Here is a 25,628-nt window from a genome sequence, read left to right on the forward strand (position 1 = left end):
TGGTCTGTGTGACTTCTTACAGGGAATGGTTGGTGGCAGCTTAGTGTAACTGTGTGGCAGATCCCAGTAGGTCTGGGTTTGTCACATTGATTGGTGTCCAGCGTGTGGGATACGACTGGTCCAGTTGTCCAGTGGTCCAGCAAAGCCTTGGCAAGTGTGCCCAGAGCAAGGGGGGTCTAGTCAGGGACAGTCTGAGGCGCGTAGGTAATCTTCTAGGTGTACCTCACGGGGAGGTGCGCTAGTAGAAGAACGTGCCAACTGGGGAGACTTAGATTAAGGTGCTCTGAGGCAGCCTAGTTTTGGCGGGAAAAAGCTGAGGCAAAACTGCGTAGTAACAGTGATCTAGCTTGCCAGCTGAGAGGCCCAGCAGAGGGGGGTAGGCTCTGACTCGATACTGTTGCAAGTTAGTGCTGAAGAACAGCAGCAATCTCTAGGGAGAGCTGGTTCTGAGGCAAAAAGGAAAAAAGTGGTCGTTTTATTTTGAGGCTTGACTTTTTAAAGCAGCTTGTTCTGAGGGGGGATTATGCCCTTGACTCGAAGCCAAGTAGCAGACATGAGTGAAGTGAAAGACCCCCAGATTGACCAAGGTTCTGAGGATGAATTTGGCTCAGTGCAGGGTGACAGCACAGGAGAGCAGAACCCAGAACTTAGAAAATTGCTCATAGCCCAACAGCATGAACTGAGGATGAGGCAATTGGAAAAAGAAGAAAGATTAGAGAGGGAAAGAATGGAAATGGAGAGGGAATTGCAGAGAGAGAAAATGGCGTTTGAATTAAAAAAATTGGAACTGATGAATCAGAACAATAATAATAATAGGGATACTGAGGGAGGCCAACTGTCTAAAGCTGACCTGAAGAAATTCCCTGTGTACCACAAGGGAGATTGTCCTGAGGTGTTCTTTTCCTTAGTGGAAAGAGCGTTTGTGGACTTCTCAGTGAGGGAAACTGAGAAGATGACCATCATGCGGTCTTTAATCAGTGGTAGCCTGGCTGAGGTCTATGCCGAGATGCCTGAGGAACTGATGAAAGATTTTGCAGAGTTTAAAAAACTGGTGTTTGCCAGACATGGGATAAATGCAGAGCAGCTGAGACAAAGATTCAGGTCCCTCACCAAGAAGCCAGAACGGACTTTTGCCCAGGTGGGGGCCCAATTGGTGGGGCTGCTTGGGGGGTGGCTGTCGCAGGAGGGAGCAGAGACCTGTGAGCAGCTTAGGGACTTGATAGCGCTGGAGCAGTTCTGTTCGGTCCTGCAGGGGGAATTGGGGTTCCGGGTGGGGGAAGGGAGGCCGAGGTCTGTGGCGGCAGCCGCGGAGATCGCGGATTTTATTTCTCAAATGGGAGGGCCCTTGGGTGAGGGGAGGTCTGTGGGTGGACCCAAAGAAACCTGCAGCGGGTGCTCTCAGGGACCAGGGAGGGGCCGGCAAGGGGGAGGGGCCCATGGTGGGGGGAGGCCCTCAGACATGAGGCTGGGACCTCGGATTTTGGGGGGAGGGCCAGGGCGGGATGGGGGAGAATCGGAATGCACCAGAGAATGTTGTTTCTGTCGGGGAGGGGGCCATCTAGTCTCGGAGTGTGAGAAATTGAAGCGGCTGGAAGGAATGGTGCCTCGGGAGTCTAGTGGAACCAAGCCAAAAGCTGTGTTCTGTGTCCAGAAAGAGCAAGGCTCAGTGTCACTGAGGGAGCCTGTTGCCATGGCTACTCAGTCTGGAACAGCTACCTCTGCTGATCAGGCTGAGGAAAATGGTCCTCTTATAGAGGTAAAGCGCTGCTTGCTGGTAAAAACAGATTCTCAGTTGTTTCAGACAGCAGGGGTGGACGTAGGAATACTTGACCGTCAGTATAGGGGGCTGCGGGACACTTGTTCCCAGGTAACCCTGTGCCATCCAGATATCATCCCTAGGGAGTTTATAATCCCAAATGAGAGCATGAAGGTGGCAGGGATTGAGGGGCAGGTAATCTCTCTGCCAGTAGCAGAGGTACCTGTCAACTTTCAAGGCTGGAGGGGAGCTTGGCGGCTAGCGATTTCATCGACTCTGCCAGCAGCCGTGCTCGTGGGAAATGACCTGGCTGAACATGTGAAACGGGTGCTAGTGATTACACGCTCACAAGCCACCACAGGGACAGTTCAGGGGGGTAATGATGAGCCAGAGACGGAAGCAGAGGGGAGTTCAGAAGCTGTGGTGGAAACCTTAACCACGGACAGCAGATTTGGACAGGAGCAAAAGGCAGACGCCACTCTCCAAAAGTGTTTTGAACAGGTGACTGACGCCCAGCTAACACCTGAAACCCCAGTGAGATTTCTGGAGAAAAAGGGGATTTTATATAGAGAAACCCTGAGGAATATCTCAAAAGGGGGAGATGGGATCAGAAGTCAGCTGGTGGTACCTGAAAAGTATCGCCCCATGATCTTACAAAGGGGGCACTCTGACATGTTTGCTGCACACTTAAGGGCTTACTTGGCAGAAAATCCAAACAATTGGGACCAGAAGCTGCAATCCCTTTTGTTTGCGTATCGATCAGTGCCACAAGACGTTGTGACTTACATAGACACCTTGATGAATGACCTAAAGCGAAATCCAGAGCTGGCAGCAGAAAACCTGCAAGCTCAGAAGGTCAGACAGAAAACATGGTATGACCACAAAGCTAGAGAGAGGCACTTTGACCCAGGGGAGGAAGTGCTTTGGCTTAGGCCCTGCAGAGAGAACAAACTGCAGCTCAAATGGGCAGGACCATATAGGGTCATTTCCAAGATGTCAGACCTGAACTACCTTATAGAGCAGGAGGAGAACCAGGCAAGGAGGGTGGTTCATGTGAATGCCCTAAAACCCTACTACAGAGGGGAACAGAGGGTTTTATTCGCGATAAAAGCAGCTGAGAGTGAGGAAGCTGAATTACCCTTCTGGGAGGGTAGAGGGGAAGTAAAATACAACCCAGAGGAGGTAAAGATCAGTCCTGCACTCACCCAAGACCAGCAGCAAGAACTAAAAATGCTGCTTAGTAAATATCAGCAGGTGTTTTCCAACAAGCCGGGGATAGTGAAGGGAGTGATGCATCGGATCCACACAGGGGATGCACCCCCGCAGGCAGTATCCCCATACCGAGTAACGGGACCCTATAGGGACAAGGTGCGGAAGGAGCTGGACGAGATGCTTAGGGAGAACATAATCGTCCCCTCTTCTAGTCCTTGGTCCTCTCCGATAGTCCTTGTGGACAAGCCTGATGGGAGCATTAGGTTTTGTGTTGATTACAGGAAATTAAACCGTGTAACCACTCCTGATGCCTACCCAATGCCCAGGCTAGACAACCTGATTGAAACCATAGGAGGTTGTCGGTTCATCTCATCATTGGACCTGGTAAAGGGATATTGGCAATTAAGAATTGATCCCAGGGATCAAGAAAAGACTGCCTTTTGCAGCCCTTTTGGTCTCTATGAGTTTCGAGTCCTGAGCTTTGGTCTCAGAAATGCACCAGCCACATTCCAAAGGCTGATGGACCAGACCTTGGCAGGGCTCAGTGACTTTACAGTGGCCTACATTGACGACATAGGGATCTTCAGTAATACCTGGGAAGATCACCTGATACACCTGGAGTTAGTGCTGCAGAGGTTAAGTGCAGCAGGGCTAACAGTAAAGGCCAGCAAGTGTCAGCTGGGTAGCCCAGAAATAAAATACTTGGGTCACATGGTAGGGGGAGGAATGATAAAACCCCTAGAGGCCAAAATAGAAGCAGTTCGTGATTGGCCTAGACCCAACACCAAGAAAAAGGTCAAATCATTTCTTGGGTTGGTGGGCTACTACAGAAAGTTCATCCCGAGGTTTAGCGAGATTGCGGCTCCGCTGACCGATCTGACGAGGAAGAAGGCTGATGACCGCATCCCGTGGACCAGCGACTGTGAGGCGGCGTTCCAGAGGTTGAAGGAGGCGTTAATCAACTATCCAGTCCTGCGTGCTCCAGACTTCGACCGGGAGTTCATCATCTACACAGATGCGTCTAACAGCGGGGTAGGAGCAGTTCTGTGCCAGGAGGATGAGAATGGTGACCAGCATCCAGTGTCCTACCTGAGTAGGAAACTTCAAAAAGGTGAGAGACATTTGGCAACCGTGGAGAAGGAGTGTTTGGCCATAGTCTACGCGATCCAGAAGGCCAAGCCTTACATCTGGGGAAGACATTTTGTTCTGTGTACTGACCATTCACCATTGCAATGGTTAAAGACAATGAAAACCCACAATAGCAAACTTATGAGGTGGGCTTTAAATCTACAGGACTATGACTTTGAAGTGAAGGTGGTCAGAGGGTCAGTGAACTGTGTTGCTGACGCCTTATCAAGAAGACCTGAAGAATGAAGACGGCGAAAGAAACATGGACTATGTACATATGTTGGTGACAAAAAGTAAAATGTACCTGGTTTTGAATTTGGTTTGTATGAATAAAGGTAAATTGATGTAATGTATATGGTAAATGTTTAAATGCCTATTTGCTATGGTTTAACTTAGAATGTAAGTATAAGTAAGTATGATATTGGATGTATAACTGTTGTTGTGTATTTTATTCAGGTTGTTTTTTGGTGAAAAGCACGTTAGCTTTCCCCCTACAAAACAACTTATAAAGAGGGGAGGTGTTACATACAGCACTGATGTTACCTGTCTGTCATGGGTTTGGAGGGAAAGTTCCATCCTATGGGGAGTGGAAGGCGGGACATCAGGAGGAGGGGCTGTACTGTATAAATATGTGATGCCTGTGTGGTGAGAGAGAGAGATGCTGAGAGACACTGGGATGTGACGAAGCAGCAGCTGGGAAGAAGAAGCTGTTGTGGGAGTCTGTGTGTCAGACAGGGTACTTCTGTGTGTCAGAGTACCAACCTGATAGGTTCAGGTGTCTGTTGGTTAGCCAGACCTGATAGGTTCAGGGTCTGTGCTTCAAGTTAAGGGTTCTGGGTGAACCAAACTGTATGCTTGTAGGTGTGAGAATAAGCCACGTTACTTTATGTTATTCACCTGATTGTTTATTTTTCCCTGTGTGTATTTAAATAAACCTTATTCTTTTTATTGTTTAAAAATCCATCCCTGGTCTGTGTGACTTCTTACAGGGAATGGTTGGTGGCAGCTTAGTGTAACTGTGTGGCAGATCCCAGTAGGTCTGGGTTTGTCACAGTTAGTTTTGTATGTTTTGCTCTGAAATCAGTTTATATATTTTTAGAATATCTATGAATTTTTGGGCTAAGTATAGGTACAGAAAACTTAATGGCTGCTGTAGGGATGAGACATGATGAAGTCCAAGACTGCGTGGTTGAATGGAAAATGTATCCTACCCATGAAATGTATTTAATTTGCTTTACCATAAATAGAATATTCCATTATACAAGACTGCAGATTCAAAGGTTATATGTTCTTCAAGTAGGTTCAGATGATATTTTGAAAAATACATTCTGAGGCATGGAAAAGCTATGTAGCATCTTTTTTTTTTGGGAGGGGCAGATGAAAATAATGAAAGAACTTTGAAACATCTTGTTACTTTTTAATGTATTATTATTTGTGATACCAGCATTAGTTGAGCTATTTACAACAGATCAAATATATAGATACCTATAGTCTCCCTACCATAATATCAACTACTTGGTTCAAAATAAAATAGGCTGTTCATGTTATGATTTAATACAACTTTTTTTAAAAAAAATCATTTCCCATTGGGTTAGGTAAGAGGATTTGGAACAAGGTACTGTGGTAAATAAAAAATATAGAATACTGTATGGTAGAGAATAATATACGTATATCATTATTACTTTTACCAATGTTTTCTTACTAAGCTTACTTCACACTAATCTTGCCAATTTTCCCTAAGCCTTTAAGATCTACAATTATATCTTATGTCTTCTTTCATATCATTTTAACCCATTCATGTTCTCATCCCTCATCCAGTTATACAAAGGTTTCTTTTTTTCTCTCTCACCTCAACAATTTCTTTGTCTTTTATTACTTTGGTTACATAACTAAATGATACAACTTTTCAGTACAGTGCAGTGGAATTACAGGCCATTGTGTAATTCTTGTTTACATTTTGATTGATGGGCTAATACAAGCATTTTATCTGGGAATTTGAATTATTTTTTTATTTAATAAGATATTGTATACAGTTTCACTTTTTCTGCCTTGTTCTTGGCAAGCAGAACAGACGTGTACTTTCTAGTATTAAAGCAATATTAAGAAACTTGTATTTGATTGTATTTATGAGCTGAGGGATGAAAGGTATACTTGGGCTAATAATTTCCGGAAGAATAGCAAAATATTTATTGTGTACCACTTAATCATATCCATACTATTTTTCTTTTGAAATCAAAACTATTTCACTTCCATGGAGAACTTTTGTATGTAGGAAAAATAATTTTGGTGATATCATTAACCTTTATTTGTTAAGCTAGTGCTCCACCAGCTGAAGTTATAATTTACTCAGGTCAGTGCAGAGAAGTTGTTCAGTTCTGCCATATGTGTTTCTATAACGTTGCCCCTTTCTCCCATTTAAAGTACATATCTGGTGGAGACTGGCGTTCGAAAGTTCACGTGAAATTGTGACACACAGTCCTTTCCATGCTTACCTGGAATTGAGTCATAGAAATTCTTTAGAATTACTGTACCGTTGGTTGACAGTTGCCTGCTGATCCACCCTTCTCCCTCCTTGCTTCCCAAAGGCCTCTGTGTGCTATCTTTTTTTAGTTAAGGGAATTTATGCCCAATATATATCTGTTTCCAAAAGAGTTTTCAAGTTATGATTGACCAACTGGTGAAGGATTGTGGATTGAACTTGCAAGTTTCCCTAAACGATAGTTTCTGGTAAATCACCCTTAACAAAAAATGACATGTGTACAAGTACCATACAAATAAAACAATTTTCTCAAGTTTCTGAAATCATTTTCTGTATCTAGATCGTTTTATGACTAGTCATCTGGGAAGAGCTAGTTTTTAAAGTTATGGATGGGTTTAGAAAGGGAATCTTAATGCACATGTCCTGTTCCAGTGACCCCACCTGAAACAGAATTTTCATAAATGGGAGTTGTTAAAAAAACCTGTAGTGTATTTTTACCTCTGTAATACAAGTAACCCTACTCAAAGTTCTGTCCAGTCCTGTGGCAAGCCCTTTCCACTGTGCTTTCCCAAAAGAAATTTAGTATTTCATTGGTAATGAGCATGTCTAACTCCTTCTGATCTTAAAAAAAAGGCTGTCCTTAAAATGCACTCTTTTTTGTTTTGCATAGTTCATTGCTGTTGTGAAAACATGGTGCACTGGAATAATTCCATGCAATGCAGTGTCCTTATTATTTCATTATGATGAATTGATATATTTATATTTCCAAAATGATTATAATGTTGAAACCAAATGTTCTAAATCTGGATTTCATAGCTGATATGACGTTAAAAACCATGTTGGTACAAGGGTGTTGTTAGTAAAAATATTCAGCTGTTATGACATTTCCAGACTGGCATCTAATTTTGTTCCACCCAGAAAATCATCTCTTAAATAGAACTTCTGGAGACTTTAAAAAAAGAGCTCTATTCAAGGCCTTTTTCTATTTGTCTAGATATAGAGTTTTCAAATACTGTTATAATCCTGAGAATTATACTAGGAGATAATGCTTGCTAGAACTTATGGGGGAAACAAATGTTTTACATAACATTTTTAACCATATGTATTTTTTCACTTAAATATCACTTATGAGCATTTGATTCATTTAATGACTTTCTATAGCTGTTGTTTAAAAGCAGATGTGTAATTTGCTTAAAACTGTAGTTTATGTAATACGCCTGACAAAACTATAAGGATTTGCAGTTTGAAGGATAGATTTAATATGGTGGTGGTACGTAGGACACAGAAGGAGTAACAATGTTGCTATTATTAGAAAGTATGTATTAAAAATTAAAAAATGTAGAAATACATTTTGTTTACTGAGTTCTTATTTAATTGGTACATGATTTTCATACTGTGTTGCAGTATAGGCCATTTTAAATGTGAATTAACTGGGACTTCCATATATTGGCCAGAATCCAATTACTTATGCCCCACCTACATAAGTCAAACTGTCCAAATCGCTGCATAGTGAATTGGAGCTTGTTAAAAACAGTCCTGGATCGCTTGCACTGGTTACCTGAATGCTTCCGTGCCAAATTCGATGTATTAAGGTTGACATATAAGGCCCTTAACGGTTTGGGACCTTGTTACTTGTTGGACCATTTCCCCCTGAGATTGTTCACCCATGCCACCCATTCCTCCCAAGCTTTGATATTTCCAAGGGGTCTGGAAATCTATGACCAAGAACTAGGCTTTCTTGGTGGTGGCTGCCACTCTGTGGAACACCTTGCTGAGGAACACTGTACCTTTAAAAACACAGCTTTTCAGAGAAGTCTTTGGGGATATCTTGCACTCATGATCGTTTCTGTCTCTACGTCGTATCTTTGATTTTGTTTTTTGTCTACCTTTGCCACTATGTTTTCTTTTTTTGGGATTGCTTTATGAATTAGCTGTCAATGAGTGGAGGATTGGGTGTTTTATGTTTTAAGTCTGCATGCAAACTAGTGGCATGACACTAGATGGGCCACATAAAAATCCAATAAATAAAATACATATCTAAACAAATAGAAAGTTGAAGATTGTGTTTCTCCTCGTACAGCAGTTTATGCCATTTGACTTATGCTGGTGGGTTTAAGTAATAAGATTCTGATCAAATACTCCTTCAGTTGCCTGGTTTTTTGTTTGTTTGTTTGTTTGTTTGTTTGTTAAAGAAGACTAGCTTAGTTCATCATAGGCATCCTTCAATCTCGAGAGACTATGGTAACATGCTCTCTATGGAGGACTTGGAACAGCGTCTAGTGTTTTGACGCTGTACATGAAGCTGGAATGTCTTCTCCAGGGCACGAAGCCTGGGTAAAATAAGGTGGAGGATAGGTTATTATCCAACCAGCAAATCCCCTCTCTCCACGTCACTGAAATAGTGTAATGGAAAGGCAAGAGCCAATACAACTGGTTTCAGTGACGTTGCAGGAGTTCACAGAATGACACGAACTGCCCCCGAGACTCCGGCTCCGGGTTTTGCCTCAAGGTTAACTCCTGAAGCCTTTTCTATCAATGGATATAGCCACAAGGCAATGGAGGTTTGAAGTCAGAGTTTCCCTTCTCCTAGATGGGCTGCCTTCCAGGGCTGACGAGTCCTACCTACCCGGCTAGCTTAGTTAAACATATATGAAAAAAGATTAAGAGTCTAGACATTCTCAGAGAACAAGACTATGGTGCAGGATCATGCATCTCAGCCAGTGATAGGGGTAGGACACAGAATAGCCTTGGGGATAGGTAATTTTTATAATTATTAAGAGTTTGCTCTCCCACTATTCCTGTGTTCTCCTGCAAATGTGTTGTGCAGTCTCTTACTGATGTACTTGGGACAAATTATTCATTATCTTTTGACATCCTAATAACTTTGGAACTTTAAGTCAGATACTCATGTTGCAACATCTAGCTTTCTTTCTTTCCCCATCACCCTTTCATACTCGGCAGCGTCTGGATTGGAGAAGGCGAAGAAGGAGCCTTCTGGACTTTGAAAGTTTTCTGTTTTTAACATTTTAGTGCTGCAGTAAAAAGGTATTATCTACACTACTTTTTGGATTTTGGACCTTCGTGGTATTTCTCCTAATCCTCTTTTCCTCCTGCCAACCAATTTGCTGTAGGTGAAGAGTATTATAACACAATGTCTGTGAAGATATAAATGTACTTGTAAGAAAAAGTGGGCTTTTTGTTTTTAATCAGAAAAGAGACAAGGGTTTCAGTGGGATGTAGGATATAAAAGGTTGAGAATGGCTGTCAAAGGATGCTCAATATGTGATGGCATCTTTCTATGAAGAAACTGCACTGTTAAATGTTAATTTGTATTTTTGTATAAATCAGTATAAATAACATGGGTATTCTATATTTGTTGACATTTTGTTGCATTTATATCAACTTTGCTCTCTTTTGTTTCAAATAGTATACAGTGGTGCCTCGCTTAACGGGTTCCCCGTTTAACGAATAATCCGTATACCGATGAAGATTTTGCGATCGCAAAAGCGATCGCAAAACGATGTTTTCAATGGGGAAAAATTGCTTTGCGATTTTCCCCCTACGCCCCATTTTCGCACAGCTGATGGGCGGGGCTTCGGGCAGATGGGGAAGGGGAAGGGATTCCCCTCCCCATCCTCCGGAGCTGTGCTGAAATGCCAGCTTCAGCGTTGGCTTTGGGAGGAGAGGGGGAAGGGATTCCCCCCTCCGGAGCTGTGCTGAAATGCCTGCTTCAGCATCGGCTTTGGGAGGGGAGGAGGAAGGGATTCCCCCCTCCGGAGCTGTGCTGAAATGCCGGCTTCAGCATCGGCTTTGGGAGGGGAGGAGGAAGGGATTCCCCCCCTCCGGAGCTGTGCTGAAATCGGCTTCCCTCAGCTGACCGGCGGCGGTGGTGGAGGGGATGAGGGGGTGGCTGGGGAGAGCCGGGAGGCAGGGCAAGGCCCGGGTGTTCCGGAGGCCCTCCTCCCTGCGGCGGCGGCAGAGACGGGGGTGAGGGGTGCTTCGGGGAGAGCCGGGAGGCAGGGCAAGGCCCAGATGTTCCGGAGGCCCTCCTCCCTGCGGGGGCGGCAGAGACGGGGGTGAGGGGTGCTTCGGGGAGAGCTGGGAGGCAGGGCAAGGCCCGGGTGTTCCGGAGGCCCTCTTCCCTGCGGCGGCGGCGGAGACGGGGGTGAGGGGTGCTTCGGAGAGAGCTGGGAGACAGGGCAAGGCCCGGGTGTTCCGCCCTCGCTCGCCCGCTGCCCAAGGACGCCCGGTGTCTCCCGGGCTGGCTAGCTGGCTGGTTGGCAGTGCTTTGCTATGATCGGTTCCCTGCTTGGGGAACTGATCATGGCAAAGCAATGCTTTTTTAACAGCTGATGGGCGGTTGAAAAATGGCCACCGCTGTTTTCAGGACGGATTCCTCGCTTACCGAGGTGGCGAAAATGGCCGCCCCTATGGAGGATCTTCGCTGAACGGTGCGTTTTTGCCCCATAGGAACGCATTAAACAGGATTTAATGCATTTCTATGGGTTTTTTTGTTCCGTTTAGCGACGATTTCACATAGCGACGTTAATCCTGGAACGGATTAACGTCGCTATGCGGGGCACCACTGTATATGAAATTCCATACTCCTTTTCTTTCATTATTGAACCTGGCTTGCTGTTCTGTTCTGTTGCCTTCTGTTTTTCTTATGAAGATTACATAGACCCTGCCCTGTTCCAGGCCGTATATGAAGATTAGTACAGTAGTTACAATTTCAGTAGAATGCTTATACATTAATAGGCAGCAGATGGTAAGCAGACGTAACGTCTCTGTTTTTCCTTCCTGTTTGGAAATGGTCTCTTCAAATATTTTCTATTGTTAAATCAAAGGAATCAGGAAGAGTAAGAGGAAAAGTTCTGAACATTACCTGTCACATTGTTTGCTAACAGATATTGCCCAGCAGGATACTCTAAAGCAGAGGACATGGTACATTTTCTAACATAATGTCCTCTGTATACAGATCTGAGGGACCAATACCATAAACCCTTAACAACTGGGATCAAGAACACTTTTCCTTTAGAATAATAGAATCATGAAGTTAGAAGGGTTGTTGAGTCTAACCCCCCCTGCTCAGTGCAGAAATACAAATCAAACAATATCTGCCAGGTGGTTGTCTAAATTTCTCTTGAATGCCTCTAGTGTTGGAGCACTCACCACTTCTTGAGGTTATTGGTTGTTTCCATTACCATACTGCTCTAACAGTTAGGAAGTTTTTGTTGATATTCAACCAAAATCTGTCTTCCTGTAACTTGAGCCCATTGTTGCATGACCTGCTTTCTGAGATGGTTGAGAACAGATCTTGCCCTTCCTCTGTATAGCTTTTCAAATATTTGAATGAAAAGTGCTATCATATGTTCCCTCAGTCTTCTTTTCTCAAGGCTAAACATGCCCAATTCTTACAGTTTTCCTCATAACGCTTGGTTTCCAGCCCCACCTGATCATCCTTGTTGCCCTCTTCTGAACTTGTTCCAATTTGTTAGCATCCTTCTTGAAGTGTGGTGTCCAGAACTGGATACAATACTGTACTCAAGATGAGGCCTAACCAGTGCTGAATGGAGGAGAACTAGTACCTTGCAGAATTTGGAAACTATACTTCTGTTAATATAGCCTAAAATAACATTTGCCTTTTTTGTAACTACCTCACACTGTTGGCTCATATTCAGATTGTGGTCTACAACGACTCCCAAGATCCTTTTTGCTCATAGTATTGCCAAACCAGATATCACCCATCTTATAACTGTGTGTTCTGTTTCTTTTTCTTAGATGTGATACTTTGCACTAATCCCTGTTGAATTTCATTCTGTTGTTTTCAGCCTAGTGCTCAAAGCTATTTATATCATTTTGATTTTTCCCCCCTGTCTTCCAGGGTGTTAATTATCACACCAATTTTGTGCCATCTGTAAATCTGATTAGCATTCTCAATATTCCCAGATTTAGATCATTAATAAAAATACTGAATAGCACTGGACCCAGGGCATTCATCCAGGTATTTCTTGTTTGTTACAGGAATCGTATTTTTGCATTTTTCCTCAATCACATTTCTGGTTTCAATCCACAGTTCTTCTGGTTCATGGCTATTTGATTTTACTAATGCAAATATGTCCCTTACGTGGACCTCATATTTGTCAGGAGTGTTGTTTAAATTACATTTTGGCGCTAAGAGCCTCATGGCGGAGTGGTTAAACCGCTGTACTGCAGCTAAAACTGTGCTCACGACCTGGGGTTCAAATCCCAGGTAGCCGGCTCAAGGTTGACTCAGCCTTCTATCCTTCCGAGGTCAGTAAAATGAGTACCCAGCTCGCTGGGGGGGGGGGCAATGTGTAGCCTGCATAATTAAATTGTAAACTGCCCAGAGAGTGCTTGAAGCACTATGGGGCGGTATATAAGCAGCACGCTTTGCTTTGCTATGATTTTTAGTGTTCCTTCTCAGTTTTACTGTCATGTTGGATACTTACAGTTCATGATGAGTACCACAATCCACTCATGGTCTTATTTTGGCAGAGGATACAGCTATTCCGACTTCTGCTTCTGGTTATGTAGTTTAATTGATTTCTGTATTGGCCATCTGTACAGTCTGTTCAGTTGCTTGCAGCATGTATTTGTATCAGACATGTATCCGACCAGATAGGCAGGATATAAAATAAATAAATAAACAAACAAACAAACAAACAAACAAACAGATTGTTGGCTTCACGGAACTCGTGAGTTCTCCAATTTTGTTCTTCCATTTTGTTTCTGACCAGTAGGCTAAATTTTTGAACAATATTTGATTCTGCTTTGTTTCCTACTTTTGTGCTCCAATCACCTATGATTATAAAAATGTTTTGTTTTGGTGTGTGATGTTTCCTTCTGGGTGTCTGTATCAGAGCTTTCAATTTCATCTTCTTAAACACCTGTTGTTGGAGCATAAACTCGAATGATGGTTGTATTCATAGATTTTTCTATAGAGTCTGATGGATATTATTTGGTCATATTTTACATTATAGCTCTTAACTGTCTGTGCTATAACTTGCCTCAATATTAGAGTCACTCAATTTCTTCTGAGTTTGCCATTTCCAGAGAAAAACACTTTGTAATTGCCTGTCTCAAAATATTCCGTTCCTGTCCATTTTAGTTTGACACAAAGAACTGCAATGTTTATACACTCCATTTCTTGCTTTACAGTTTCTCATTTGCCTTGATTCATGGTTCTCACATTCTGCATTCCTAATTGTGTGTGTTGTGCAGCATCAGATCTCAGTGCATGTCAGCCACTAGATTTCCTTTCGGCTTTAGTCTAGTTGCATTATCAGTGACAGTGCTATTTATACTTTTCCTTTGCTGTCCCCAGTAGTTGACTGAGTTCTTGCCAACCTGGGCTTCCAGTGGTAAAGAGGGCAGCAGCTACTGGGCAGCATTGGTAGTTTAAGGTGGCACTGGTAGAGGAGGCAATCGCAGTGACCCTCAAGGTGACTTTTTTTTTAGTACTGCACAAAAGTTGGTAATGGTACACCACTATTGAACTTTTCTTATCAAGAAAACCTTTTGATGAGATGTTCTGTATACTTTTGTTAATGACACATCAGCTCTATTGAGTTTCCCTTGTGCAAAATGAAAGTGCATGTGGTTTCATACAACACCATTGTGGTGAGTTGTGTCATGTTTGATCAGAAGTACACCTAGGTGTATTGTGCTGGGGAAGAGAGTACATGACCAGGAAAGGTGCCATTTAACGGTTGCAGAGTATGTGTATCTCTAGACAGGTTTAGGATTCTTTTACAGTGGTGCCTCGCATAAACATTGTTTAATGCGTTCCAGTGGGCCCTAAACTTACCGTTCAGCGAAGTTTCCTCCATAGCGGCAGCCATTTTCGCGCCCTTGGTAAGCGAGGGGAGGGCGCGAAAACGCGCACGGCCATTTCGGGCGTCCGGCGGCCATTTTAGAACTGCCGAACAGCTGATCCGCGGGCATCGCAAAGCGAGGATCGGTAAGCGAAACGCTTACTGATTGTCGCTATGCGAGTTTTGCCCATTGGGACGATCGGTATGCCTCCGCATTAGCGATCCCGAAAAGGGAATCGCTATGCGGATCCGTCGTTGTACGGTGCGCTCAAGCGAAGCACCACTGTACATGTTCAGTATTAAGTTGAGAAACAGTTACATTGTTGAAATTACAAAATATAACTGACTTTTGAGAAGCTGAATATCAAGTGCCAGGTCTTGAAGCCTAGTCAGGGTAGAGGATATGGTCTAACCTAGTGGTCTCCAACCTTGGGCCTCCAGATGTTTTTGGACTTCATTTCCCAGAAATCCTGACCAGCAGAGGTGGTGTTGAAGGCTTCAGGGAGTTGTAGTCCAAGAATATCTGGAGGTCCAAGGTTGGGGACCACTGGTTTAACCCATAACTATGAATCCTGTACAGTATGTTGATACAGCTACATACTGCTTTGGAGTTCACTGACCTGGAAGGACAAAGAGGTGGAGACCATGAGTAAATTTTAGGCACTAAATTTTACAGATCCAGCAACAGCCCTTGGCAAATGCTCACAGTGATCAGGCTGTATATGAATGTAAGTGGGCACATGACTGTCATATTGATTTAAGGTTTCCACAGAGCAGATTATGTTAAATTATAGAAAAAGAACCCTAATTTTAGGGTTTTGAATGAAATACAATATGTATTTCTAAGAAAAGACAGCATTGCAAATGTATGTAACAATAATTGTTACAACAAATTTACTGGGAAGGATTTTGTGCTTCATTCTGGATTAACTACTGCTCTTTTGGGTGTGTGTTAGAGAGTACAATGGATTCCTTTATCATTTTTGTTGCAGTGATTGACACTGAAAAATGTAACAAAAATGGGCTGATTTCCAAGGATATCTGTGGTAGTCAGGATAAAAGTGCATTCTTTGGTCCTGGTCCTTTTAAAATACAAACATAGGAAGTTGATATACTGGATAAACACTTCTAGAGTTTGGAACTACAAGGGAAATAATAAGAGGAAATGGAAATTTCTAATTTTAGCTTAATGATACTCGAGATTTAGGGAAGAAGGTTGCTGATATTTGGGGAGAAAGTTGCCTAATGTTAGATTATATGAAAATAAGTTTGATTCAAGTTTTGGAAATTCCATGGTAAGTTACAAATGATAATCTTATGACCTTTAATTTTACTTTTCATTGAATTTGATATTTAGCAGCAGTTATGAGTTGCAGTCAAATATTTATGATGAACTAAGACTGCATCTCCCTGTATGGGCCTGCCCAGGCATTAAGATAATCATGGGAGGACTTTGTTTCAGGCCCACCACCCTCACAGGTGTGCTTAGTGGGGACATGGGGGAGGGCATTCTCTGTTGCTGCTCCCAAACTCTGGAACTCCCTTCCACAGGAAGCTAAGCTGGTCTGATCCTTGCTGTCCTTACACAGGCAGGCAAAGACCTTTCTCTTCAGGCAGACTTTTCCTTAATCACTGGTGGACTTGAGAGGGGTTTTTATATGGACTGTTATGCTCTGTTTTAAATGTGTTTTAATACAGTATTGATCTTAGGTAAAGGTTCCCCTTGACAATTTGTCCAGTTGTGTTCGACTCTAGGGGATGGTGCTTATCCCCGTTTCCAAGCCATAGAGCCAGCGTTTGTCCGAAGACAATTTTCCGTGGTCATATGGCCAGTGCGACTTAGACACGGAACACTGTTACCTTTCCACCGAGGTGATCCCTATTTATCTACTCGCATTTGCATGCTTTCGAACCACTAGGTTGGCGGGAGCTCGGACAAGCGACGGGCGCTCACTCCGTCACATGGATTCGATCTTACAGCTGAAGATCTATAGACCTTACAGCACAGAGGCTTCTGCTGTTTAGCCCGCAGCGCCACCATGTCCCTGCTAATATTGATCTTTGTTACCATTTTAATATAACACTTGTTTAATTCTTTTAAAAGATTTGTATACCTACTGATTTTAGCTTTTAAATACTGTTTTAATGATATAAGCCGCCTTGGGTCCTTTCAGGGAGAAAGGTGGGATAGAAATATTTTTAATATTTCTATCCCACCCAAATATTTTTTCTCCAACTTTACTTGGGTATGGTGAGAGTTGGATCTGCACACATATCCAAAGCTTGAGTGAAGCTTTTTGTAGTCTTTAAGGAATGTACCTTATAGAAATGCTTGACAATATAATATGATTTGGCAGAATAATATGAGAAAATAGTTTGGTAGAATTAAACTTTCTTGAGATAACAGCAGTACCTTGGAAGAAACTCATATGCAATCTACTTTTTCAGACACATGGAATGTCTGAAGTAAACCTCTGAACTAGTAAACATTGGCCTGTCTGAAAAAGTAGATTGTATCTCTTGACACTCATATTGAAATAAATGCATTAGTCTTAAAGGTGCCTCAGTACTTCTATTTCTGTTGCAAACAAAAAAGTCATTACGGTGGTAGTAAGCAAAATGCTCATAAATTGAATTGGAGTAGTCTGAAAGAATAATTTCAGATTTTATGGAGTTAGTAGCTTAATAGCTAAGTTACCAAAAAGGTATTTCTTCATGCCTTTGGTGTTCATTTGATGTGGTTGGAGAATATTAAAAGCTGGTCATTATTGGCACATATGTTGGGTGCAGTTTATGAAGAAATTAGGCACATAACTCAAAATAAACATACTGACTGAAATCCTGTTGTGCAGTTACACAAATGATGTAACTTTTGGAAGTGAATTGCTTTAAGTTAAGTCTCCATTGGCATTGGCTGTTGCATGTTGCATTGCAACTCTCAGCATGTAATAGTACATGCAAATATTTCTTAATTTATGGCAATTCATTTCTAGAAATTATGTAATTTCCTTAACTGTGCAACAGGACTTCAGCCATTGAAACATTGTTTCAATAGATAAGGCAGCTCTGTATCACTAATTTAAAAGCTGAGGAAGAACAAATTCCTCCAGCGCATTGGTAAGAAACTTGGACCATAGAACATAGGACATGGTTAGCAGACACACATGCCTTGCTGAAATCATGCATGTCTGGGTCTGCTCAATACTTAGATGGTACACTGGTTTGCTTGTACTTTCTAAGGAATATGGGAAGCAATTTTTCTGTAGTTTGCTATGAGTTCTTCCAGCTCCTGAGAGCCAACATTATCCCCTTCTTCCATGTTCAGTTCCATTAAAGGAGATGAGCTTTCAGACAAATGAACTGGGTTTATTGGAACAGGCAAAATCTCTTTAACACCAGGACCTTTGACCAAAACTGAACTATTTCCCACTATCTCTCAACCAGCATAAATCCTTCCCTCATCCTCTGAACTTCCAGCCTGTCTTTACTCCTACAAGTGGTGTGCTTTCTTTCGGGAGTCACAGGGAACCTCTCTGGGGGAAATCTTACACACATGGCTGCAGCAGTGATGGCTTATAGAGTGGGAGCAGGCTGACGAATCCGCCTTTCCACTTAATCTTAGCACCATGGATCTGGATGTCTGCCATGCCCGTTTGCTTGTATTCTGCCAGTCCTCATCAAGGTTCACAAGAAACTTGATATTTCTCTCACTGGCATTGTTCCCTACATTCTCGTTGTCCCCAATAAAAAGACTTTCTGGGCAGTTGAGAATTAAGTGGTTGTACTGCCTCTTCCTTGGCTACCTTCAGGCTACCTGTCCATGCATTTTCTTTATGCATATATGCCTAGTCTGCTGGGAGTTCTATCTTTTTGGGATAGTCTGACTTAAGGGGGTAAGCCTTTCTCCTCAAATCCTTCCACTGCATCTCCCCAAGTTTCCTCCTCGTTTTCTATCTAGACTCTCTCCCTTAACCTTCTCCCTGTTCCCCTGCTATCTCTTTTTCAACTTCTCCCTCCTGCCCCTCTACACTCCCTTTTATATCTTTTGCATATCAGGTGTCTTTTTCTCCTCTGTGGGCTGTTTATCATTTCCTAGCCTTTTGTCCTTTCCCAGGCTCCCACATTCTTCTGCGTAATTGTAATTAAGCTTGTTTTGTCCAGGTCCACTGGAGAGCTAGGTGTCTGAAATTCCACAGACCCTCGTAGAAGGTGAGACAGTCTGCTGATAGGGGCCTCCGTGCCACAGTCTCCCTTCTCACATTTGCCTTCTCTGGAAATTCAAGGCCCCACAACCCTACAAATTTTATTTTATTTTATTTTATTTTATTGTTAATTTTGGTTAAAGAATTTGACTGCTACAAGGAATGAAGGGACATTTTCAACAAAAGAAAAAATCATTAAACATAAAAAGTGTAATATTTTACGGCACAGTAGGAGTTGTGATGTTCAACCCAGGTTGAATGTGTGTAGCCTGGTACCTCTGTTGATTACTTACCTCTGAGCTACAGGATATGCGTTTCAGCAGTTTGTGTAATGGTAGTGTCCATTACAATTTTTGCTGCATGAGCAGTACACAACAAATATTGCATGCTTGCAGGACTGCTTATGCCTTCCCATGTACCACAACGTAATGCAGTGTAAGAAAACTGGTGGGGTTTTTCAAGTTTCTAGATTTTGTCCTATGTAAAGGGATTTTTGTGCAAGTGGATTCAAAACACATATTCTTGCATCCAGTATTCCGGACTTGGAGTGCTACGGTTTTATATGGTATTAATTAATTTATTATATGTAGTGTGATTAATATAAAACATTAGTTAGTGAAGGGCCTGCTCAGATCCTTTCCTGGCTTTGTGTTAGCAGTTTGCAGAGTTTATCTCAACTTAGTTGGTAATGAGGCATTGTTCACTGCTTTGTCTTTTGTTTAAAACTGCAGTTCCATGTCTCAGTGGTTGGAGATTTCCCTTCTCTGATGCCTGAGCATTTGCTAAGCACTAAGATACTGTATATGAAAGGAAATAACAGTTTCCAGTGAACATGGAAGTCATATTAAAGGCAGGAAATGCACTAGTTAAAGATTTCCTTTTATAATTAACGCAATAAAGACACAGAGGTGCAAATTTAGACAGAAAAGGAACTGGTAAACAAAGCTTGCAAAACCGAACACTACATTTCAGCTGGAGAGTAAGAAAATTGACTGGAAAGCCATACCACATTTTGTGGGCATTTGGGGAGCACGAAAATTACTTCTGAGCCTACATATTGGCCATCTCTGATCTAGAAGCCAAGGGACAGTTATTGAAGTTTATAGAACTTTGTGATGGAATTCAGCTAAAGGTACATTTCTAGTGGGAATAGAACATTTGAACAATTTAAAGAAGGCATTGAGAGGAGGTGACATTTTAAAAATCTCCTTCAGCAAGAGATGTAAAAACATGTTCTGAAATTGAACATTAAGTTTTAATTGTAGATTACAATGAACAATGACGAAATGCCTAGATTTACGCACAGCTGCCAAATGTGCTTCAAATTTGAATGGAAAAAGACCCATAAGCAACGGTCCCTCTAATTTTCAGCCTTGCTGGGTCTCTACCCCTCATGCAGTTGACTTCCTCCTATGCAAAGCTGAAAACGATCACTGTGGATGCACGTAGAGGAGAAGCCCTGTGCGGAAGGGGGCAGAGTTGTGTGTACACATGCAGGTGCACACCTTAGAGGGAATCTTGCCCATAAGATTCTCAGTCTTTGTCAGAGGCAAGAGGAGAAGGGGACGACAGAGGATGAGATGGCTGGACAGTGTCTGCGAAGCAACTAACATGAATTTGACCAAACTCCGGGTGGCAGTGGAAGACAGAAGGGCCTGGCGTGCTCTGGTCCATGGGGTCACGAAGAGTCGGACACGACTAAACGACTAAACAACAATGACGTGAGGGTTCCTCTGATGAGAAGCATTATGTCAGCCCTTATGGCAGGGATTGATTAGACTCCACAGGCTTTAAGGGCTATTTCAAATATTTTTATATTTTTATTTCAGAAACTTCTAGGAAACTCTGTATGTCAAATTTAACATTTAACAACTCATATGCCAATAAAGGTTTCGAAATCAATCAGACATTTAACTTCAGAACTTGTGGGATTAAGAAAAGATTTTTTTTCATAAACTGGGGAGGGGTTCTCAAAGTTGTTTTCCCACAGTCCTCCTACAGCTTCAGTCTTTAAGTCCATCAGTACTGGCTCTGGTGAAATGGCAATAGGGATAATTGTTCTCCAAGTGGGTCTCGGGTGTTTGCAATGTCATCTCCCGGCTATGGAATGTCCCAGGTATTGGGAGAGAATATCTCCATGACCCGGGTTGGCTCATCCGTTTTTCTTTCTCTCTTCCTATCTTTGCTCTCTGTTTTCTGATCTTTCTACCCCATGCCTGAGCCTCTTTCTCTCCCCAATAAAAGGGCTTTTGGCAGGGGTGAGAAATTAATTTCTATAGGGCGTGGCACATGAAAAATCAGAACTGTGTTCTGGGGCCGAACCGACTTTACTTCAAAATAAAATGAAATAGTGATGTTATGATTGTTTTTATTTTAAACTTGTTAATCTTCACAAATACTAAAGAGTTTTTTTTGCAGTATGTTAAAGATAAGCAACTGATCAACTTTAGACAAAAAGCTATAAATGGTTTTGATGTTCAAAACTGTCTGCAGGCTGGACAGGAGCAACTCGTGGGCTGTATGTGGCCCTTGGGCCGCACTTTGCCCAGGTCCGGCTTTGGGGGTATCCCTTCCCTCCTCCTTTCAACCTCTTCCTGGGGGTCCATCAGGTGCTCCCATTTATGGATCTACAGGTTCTCCATCCCAATCCATTCACACCCTGGGGGTAGGATCCTCTTCTCCTCCTCCCTTCAGCAGCTCTGGCTTCTGCCTCCTCTTTTCTATCACTCCCTTCTTTTTCTATGCCCTTCTTCTCTTTGCTCGGGCCTTTTCCTTCGCCAATCACACTGTCTTCTCTTTTTCTGCCTCTTCTAACTGTCTTTCTCCCTTCTCTTTCCTTTGCTTTTCCCCCTACCCTCCTTCTCTAGGGGTCTCCTGTCTCTCACTTCTTCAGCACCCACCACTTTCATTTCCTTCAGAGTTCCCTTTTCCATGGGGGATGGATGGTTTGCTAGCAAAGATGTTGTCAGATGCTCCAGGCTCACAGGAGGATAAAATATACTGAAATCAATAATTCATAATCTAAATGTTGTAATGCCATTGGGGTAGCCATTTGCTTATATATGTGAACCTAATGTTTAATTTGAAATAAAACATTGAACCTTTTCTTCTCACAAAACACTGCTACTGTTGTCTTAATACTGTACTTTCAAGTGGTACAGATTAACTGAGAGTAGCTGAAATTCTGTTGCTATGCTATATACGTAGAAGGCAAATAGTGTAACAATCATTTACGTCCAGCTGACAATAGTCACCACTGGAATTCTCAGGATGTGCACATTCGTTGACTTGGGGCATGCTTGAGAATCTCAGTGGAGGCTCATAAACTGTCCGCTGAAAGGCACTAAAAGTTATGCCTTCAACATGTGTAACAAAAGTAACACGATTTCAGCTACTGTTTCTTAAGGATAAGTACTGTATGTTGACTCACTCTCTATTCAACCATACAGTGGTGCCTCGCTTAGCGATGTTAATTTGTGCAGAAAAAATCGCTGCTAAGCGATAACATCGCTAAGCGAAAATAAAAAGCCCATAGAAACGCATTAAAACGCGATTAATGTGTTCCTATGGGCTTAAAACTCACCTTTAAGCGAAGATCCTCCATAGCGCCGCCATTTTCTGTGCCTCTAAAGTGAGGAATCCATGCCTGAAAACAGCGGGCGGCCATTTTGTTTACCCGGTGGCCATTTTGAAACCGCCGGTCATCTTGCCGAAAATGGGGGCTTTGCGATGATTGCAAGTTTCCCCATAGGGAACATCGCAAAGCGATCACTTTTGCGATTGCAAAAACAGCATCACTAAGTGATTTCATCGCTATACGGAGTGATCGCTATGCGAGGCACCACTGTATTTTATTAATAAAGACATGTCAAGGTCTGTTGCCTTCTTTGCATTATCAAGAGATAATCTGATAAACTGCAAATATATGTTATTCTGGCACCTCTTAGGCAAACTTTTTTCAGACTAAAACTAGCTTTTCAAACCTGTACTGTATAGGAAATAATTTGGTCTTATATATTGCTCTATGTCCAAGAAAGACCTAAATGCTACTTCAGGCCTAAATGCTATTATGTGCAAAAGAGTCCTAAATGCAATTTCTTGTAGTTTATTTACTTAATCATGGTTAAATAGTTGGCAACAGTCCCCAGAGAGCATGGTTTTTTAAAAATCCTTCGTTCTCTTTCCACATTTTCCTTCTCATCTCTTAATTTCTTCCGCCACTCCTTGGTCTCTCTTTCACCCCAGTATGATGGTTTATGGGTGAGTTCTCTCCTCCTCCTGGCATCCGCCTCCTCCTTCAGGACCCTCAGTTTTTCTACCTTTCCCGTCCAGGGGTCTTCAACCCATATCCTCTCGCAGCCTACTGGTAGCTCTCTTTCCCCTCCTTTTATATCTACCAGTCCCACCTCCCCTACTTCCGCACTTTTTCTCCCCGTCCCGCCAATACAGTCCCGGTCTCCTTGACTGTTAGTTTGTTCAAATCTTTCTGTAGGGTCTGATCCCTGGGTCTGATCCAAGTGGCCTTGTCTTCCTGGGTGGGGGAATTGGCAGGGTCTGGCTCTCTTTCTCAGTGGTAGGCAGGAGGGATGGCACTCCAGTGAGAGGAATCTTGCTGTCACCCTTGGTCTTAAACATATTCCCCAACTCTGTTCTGGGATGTACAGCAATGATTGTTTTATCCATTAGCTTTGGATTCATTGAGCTCACCTCCTCCTTCCTCAAGAACCGTTTCAAGCTAATTTGGAAAGCTTTTGAGCTGTGACACCTACTGCTACAGAGTGTGGATTCTGAGCTCTCAGAGGAATCCAGTGACTGGCAGCCAGATTATACACAGTTGGCCAGTGAGAACAGATGAACGATTCAGGGGTTGACTGATAAAAAAGAAAAAAAATCTGAAATGGACAGTAAGGAAGAATGGATGAGAGAATGAGAAAAGTTGTGTGAAGACAGGAAGGAGGTAGAGGAGAATAAAGAACAAAGAAAGTGGCCTACTTTACTTACTTACTTACTTACTTACTTACTTACTTACTTACTTACTTACTTACTTACTTACTTACTTACTTACTTACTTACTTACTTACTTACTTACAAGATTTTTTAGCCGCACCATTACCAGTGGTCTCTGAGCGGCGTACAACAATATTAAAACTTTACAAACATTAAAACCATTACAAATAGGCAATATTATAATAATATCCTATATTAAAAACAATCATTAAAACATTAATATTAATAAATCCTGCTGCTGGTATGGCCAACTAAAGAATACTATTTAATTAAAATGCTTGCTAAACAGAAAGGTCTCTGCCTGCAGCCGAAAAGCCAAAAGTGCTGGAGCCAGGCGGATCTCTATAGGGAGAGAGGGTGTTCCAAAGCTGGGAGGGGGGGGGCAACAGCCAAGAAGGCCCTATTTCAACATGCCATCCCCCTCACTTCTTTCAGAGATGGCACCTTCAGAAGGGCCTCTTGGCCTGATCTTAGAGGACGATCAGGCTCGTATGGAAGAAGGCGGTCCTTTAGGTCACTGGTTCTTAACCTTGGGTTACTCAGGAGTTTTGGACTACAACTCCCAGAAGCCTTCACCACCAGCTGTCCTGACTGGGGTTTCTGGGAGTTGCAGTTCAAAAGCATCCGAGTAACAAAGGTTAAGAACCACTGCTTTAGGTAACCAGGTCCTAAGCCATTTAGGGCTTTACATGTCAAAGTGAGCACTTTGAATTTAGAGACATAAAGAGGACTGGAGACTGGTAAAAGAAGGCTAATGAAATGAAAACCAAGACCAGGAAGTAGTAAGAGTAGTATAGTGGAAGGATAACCAGCAGGAGGAAGGAAAGTATTCAGAAGTTTGGTTACCAGGAGTCCAGTCAGGCCACACAGTAGATGTTTTGGCGGTAAAGTGAGTTGATTAGAAAGCAGAACAAGAGGTAAACAGGTACCTAGTCCCTTGTTAGAAGCCTGAGCCAAACAAGTTGCAGACAGCAGACTTGTGCATGAGGGAGAGTCTAGGATGCTGTTTCCTTTACACCAGGTAGTATCCCTTGTGGCTATGTGTGGCGATGTATTCCAGGCAATCCTGAGTTAGTGAAAGAGCAAGATTGGAAAGTTTTTTTTTTTAAAAAAAACTAATTGTCAGAGTGCAAAGAATAGTATGCAATCCTTTCGTTCTCTCTTCTTGCCTTGAAAGGAAGAGATGGGCTCATGATATACTGTCGAGAGCAACAGAGGCAGTTGTATCATGACAAACATCTGGTGTGCAGAGGTATTCCTGCCTGATTGGTTTTTGAAGACTAAAGATAGAAAGGGTGCATTATGAGGTGTTTCTCCTGCTCAAAGACTATGATAATATAAATGAGTCAGCCTATAAATATGAAATCACAATATCTCTTTATTATTTTTACTAGAAAACTGTGAAACTCCTAGAGGATAATTCTGTTCTACCAATTCTTCTGCTCTGAATTGGTATTAAGCACTAAATTGTTTTTAAAAAAAGGAGGTATGCTGTGGTAACAGTTGAACAGTGTTGATCACCTCTGTTCATGTCTTTTGTCATAAAGATCCAGATGCTTGTAAGAGCTGATATTTATGTTTGTTATTGTCTTCAGTGTGAAAACTGTGTACTTTCTGAATGTATGAACTATTGGACCCCCTTAATGTAGATAAATAAATTGTTGGTTCTTTTAGATCTCCATGACAAAATAATCCAAATGCTGCTGTACTGATTTTTCATTTAAAATGAAAAACAACAATCCATGCACTTGGTTCACTTTGCAGTAGGAATGAATTTCAGCACAACCCTTGTTTAGGAAAAACTGGCAGGACTACATGCCGTAGTAATTAAACTGTTATGCTTAGAATGTAAAATGAAAAATCTTGTCTCTCCTGTCCCACAAGGTATTTTTAATATGCAGCTCTCAAAGTTGTATGTACTTTGTCCATTCAGTAATAGTTTTGATGTAAAAAAGATAGGGAAGCCCTTGTGTTGATCTATTTATGTATAACTTACCTAATTCAGT

At 42.3% G+C, this 25,628-nt stretch overlaps 1 protein-coding gene and 1 long non-coding RNA gene across 3 annotated transcripts in view; both read left to right on the plus strand.

Annotated features, from left to right (window-relative positions):
- WWC3 (WWC family member 3) overlaps window positions 1-25,628 on the plus strand; it is a 93,118-nt gene that overhangs the window by 16,381 nt on the left and 51,109 nt on the right. The gene's annotated exons all lie outside the window — the stretch shown is intronic.
- LOC144588162 (uncharacterized) lies at window positions 22,501-24,721 on the plus strand. Its single transcript, XR_013543535.1, has 2 exons — window positions 22,501-24,135; window positions 24,280-24,721. It is a non-coding gene; the product is annotated as an uncharacterized LOC144588162 (long non-coding RNA).

Source organism: Pogona vitticeps, chromosome 3 (assembly GCF_051106095.1).
Source record: "Pogona vitticeps strain Pit_001003342236 chromosome 3, PviZW2.1, whole genome shotgun sequence".
Lineage (NCBI taxonomy): Eukaryota > Metazoa > Chordata > Lepidosauria > Squamata > Agamidae > Pogona > Pogona vitticeps.